The sequence below is a fragment of the Rutidosis leptorrhynchoides genome, chromosome 3 (assembly GCF_046630445.1).
Source record: "Rutidosis leptorrhynchoides isolate AG116_Rl617_1_P2 chromosome 3, CSIRO_AGI_Rlap_v1, whole genome shotgun sequence".
Lineage (NCBI taxonomy): Eukaryota > Viridiplantae > Streptophyta > Magnoliopsida > Asterales > Asteraceae > Rutidosis > Rutidosis leptorrhynchoides.
In genome coordinates this window covers 636,885,391-636,888,563 of record NC_092335.1, presented here as the reverse complement: position 1 = coordinate 636,888,563, position 3,173 = coordinate 636,885,391, and the positions used below count along the sequence as shown (strand labels likewise).

Genomic DNA, 3,173 nt, shown 5'->3' with positions numbered 1-3,173 from the left:
ATGACTAAGTCAGCTGCGTCTTATCTTGCTGTGATCATGTGGATGATTCGCAGTAGGACAACGTCTGGATTTGTCTCTGGTGGGGTAGTGGGTTTGGTGGGTGGGTTGTATGGATGAGCTAGGATCTTATCAGAGTAGACAACAAGGTCCTCACATTCAGCCTCGTATACCTTGTCCGGATGTGGGTTAGTACCATTCTGGCATAATTGCACTTCAGACACATGTTGCGGAAGTTTCTTTAGCTCTTCGACTTCTTTGGTGATGTTTTCTATTTGGTCCGAGAGAAATTTGATGGTTTTATTTTCGATAGGATCAGAGGCGGAATGCGATGTTGCTGATGAAATGTACTCTTCAGTGTTCCAATCGTGATGGTGCATAGTCATCTCCTCGATCGATCTCCAGGCCTCATTAGCAGTGAAGTTCATGAAGTTACCTTGAGAAACAGCATCAAGAATAGACTTGTTGTTCTGATTTAGACCATTGTAGAAGGTCAAAATCTGATTAGAGCTCTCAAGACGGTGGTTCGGGCATCTTTGAAGAAAATGTTTGAATCTTTCCCATGCAGTGTAGAGTGATTCATCGCATACTTGTTGAAAGTTTACGATATCATTTCTAAGTCTGATTTGTTTTGATGGGGGAAGTACTTGATTAAGAAAGTTGTTGCCATTTCCTCCCATGAGGTGTAAGTCTGATTTGTTTTGATGGGGGAAGTACTTGATTAAGAAAGTTGTTGCCATTTAATCCCATGAGGTGATAGAGTTGGGTTCTAACTCCTCGAACTAGGTTTTTGCATGAAGAGTTAAGGAATAGGGGAACAGATACAGGCGAACTACATCTTGTTCAACCCCGATTTACTTATAAGAGTTGGATAAGGAGAGGAATCTATCAAAGTGAGAGTTGGGATCGTCAATTGGTAAGCCATGGAATAGACAGTGATTCTGAATGAGTTGTATGATGATATGCTTAAGCACAAAAGATGCTCCATTAACCTCTGGATAGAGTATCAGTCCTCTTCGTCCTTCTAACGACGGTTTGGTGATGTCAGCGAGAGTGATGAGTGCGGCCATCATCGAACTATCAACAGGTAAGTGTGGATTTCGTCGGATGGGTACAATGTATGAAATCGGATAGAAGAAAGGATGTGTCGGAAGAATTCTTAGCGATCTAAGTAGGTTAAACCATCCTAAAGGTTCACTAATAAGGAAGTCCATTTTAAACTTTTGATTAATCTAAATTAAGCTAATATTATCTAACCTAACTAAGGTAAACTAGTAACTTCTGACAAAGCTAGTCTCAGTCAAAAGGGTCTCTTAAAAACTAACTAATCTAAACAGACTCCAAATCGTACTACCGCTCCCCGGCAGCGGCGCCAAAAATTAACTACTCCTATGATATGCCTGAATCGGACGGTTTATTTATGCAGTGTCGTTAGGTCGCAAAACGTCAATTCAGGATATCAACAGAAGAAGTTGATTGTTTAATTTATATATGTTGGGCCTAAATCTATTATTCCTTCCTCTGGGTTAGCAAAGGAAAATATGACCTAGGGTCGTTCCTTGAGCGGTCGAATTTGAAACGGAGCTTATTCATATAATTTAGTAATTAAGATTAGGTTTGTACACAATTCAGTATCTAAGACTAGTGGCCAGGTACACCTTGTGTGGAGAGGTGGGATCCTTTTGGTCCCAATAAATTGGCGACTGTTTGAAAAATCCAACAGCCAAGTCCAACTGGTTTATTCTAGATACCACTTTATCTGGAATATCAAATTATGTAAAGGCAATAGTTGGGTTGATTTGATATATAATTGTAAAAAAAATATTAAAGCAGTATAATTAAAATAAGCTAGCTAGCATGTAACAACCAAGGACAAAGAAGATGTGGTTCACCATGATTTAAGATAACGTAGTGTGAGGATGATTGTGAGACACTCATTGGATAGATATACCTTGGTATAAACACTAGATTGCCTACTAAGCGGTTTCCCGATTAGCATGTCACGAGGAACTAGGATTTGAAGATTCTGATCGGATGGACTATGCTCGATTACAGACGCTTTATCCGGTTTAAGGATATAAGTGGCCCATCTTGGATGCAGTGCATACCTTGGGTGCACGAATAAAGTAGCATAGCCTTATAAAGATAATATTCAACCTTTCTTAACACCTTAGTATATCACCCAAGTGAGTGGCTATGATTGTGTTTCGAATTCCTTTCTGTCAATGGTTTGGTAAAATCTAAGGGTTTGTAGACAAATTAGCACATCTGATAGTTCTCAGTCATCCTTAAATATTTATAAGCTTAGTTTGTATTGTAGTGCGTTAAACTCCCATTTATGACTTAAACCATCCCTTACTTAAATCTACCCAATAAATCCCTTAGTTATCCACCATGTACTAGACTTATAGTGGTTCCATAGCTTCTAACCTTGACCATGCTCAAGTGGTCCTATTGTACATTAACACTGTACTCTACTGTTGCAACAGTATTTCCTCGAGTCTTATACTCTTGACCAATGTCTTGATCTGATCCTACGGTAATTCCCCATGTACTTTATAGTATTTCCGATGGGTTCATACCTTGAACAATGTATAAACACACATAATTTATTACCTTATAATATTCGACTTCATAAAAGGTTTTAATCACGTTTATTGGTGGAAGGACAATAATAACGAGGTTTAATATCATAGACAGAAAGCGAGTACGAAACAATAATCATCCCTAACTAACACTATTAATCATGTCAAACAATCAAGCAATTACTCACACATCTTGGCAACAAGCATTTCTAATATTAATAAATCACAAACATCGAACAAGAATATTATAATAAATTAATAAAAGAAAGGATAGATGTTACCGAATAATGTCGGCAGAATAACACTTGTATTTCTTCATAATATCCGTAGCGTACAATGCTTGATAGCTTCTACTACTATCTACATACTAATCTCATATTGATCACCAGAGAGCGACAATAGAGAGATAATTATATTTCCTAATCTCTGTATTTTTCTCTCTCTAGAATATAGAGAGAGAAAGTAGAGAGAGAACTAATCTCCTATATATCACTAGAGAGCGACTATAGAGAGATATTTGAGAGAGAAGTGAAGAATTGATGTGTTGAAATGGTGGGATGAAGCCCCCATTTATAGGAAATACTTGGTGGC

The 3,173-nt window shown here is 37.9% G+C and overlaps 1 non-coding gene across 1 annotated transcript; it reads left to right on the top strand.

Moving 5' to 3' along the window:
* The first annotated feature begins 513 nt into the window (after nt 1-513).
* On the top strand, nt 514-620 carry LOC139903101 (small nucleolar RNA R71). Its single transcript, XR_011777945.1, has one exon. It is a non-coding gene; the product is annotated as a small nucleolar RNA R71 (small nucleolar RNA).
* Nucleotides 621-3,173: the final 2,553 nt, after the last annotated feature.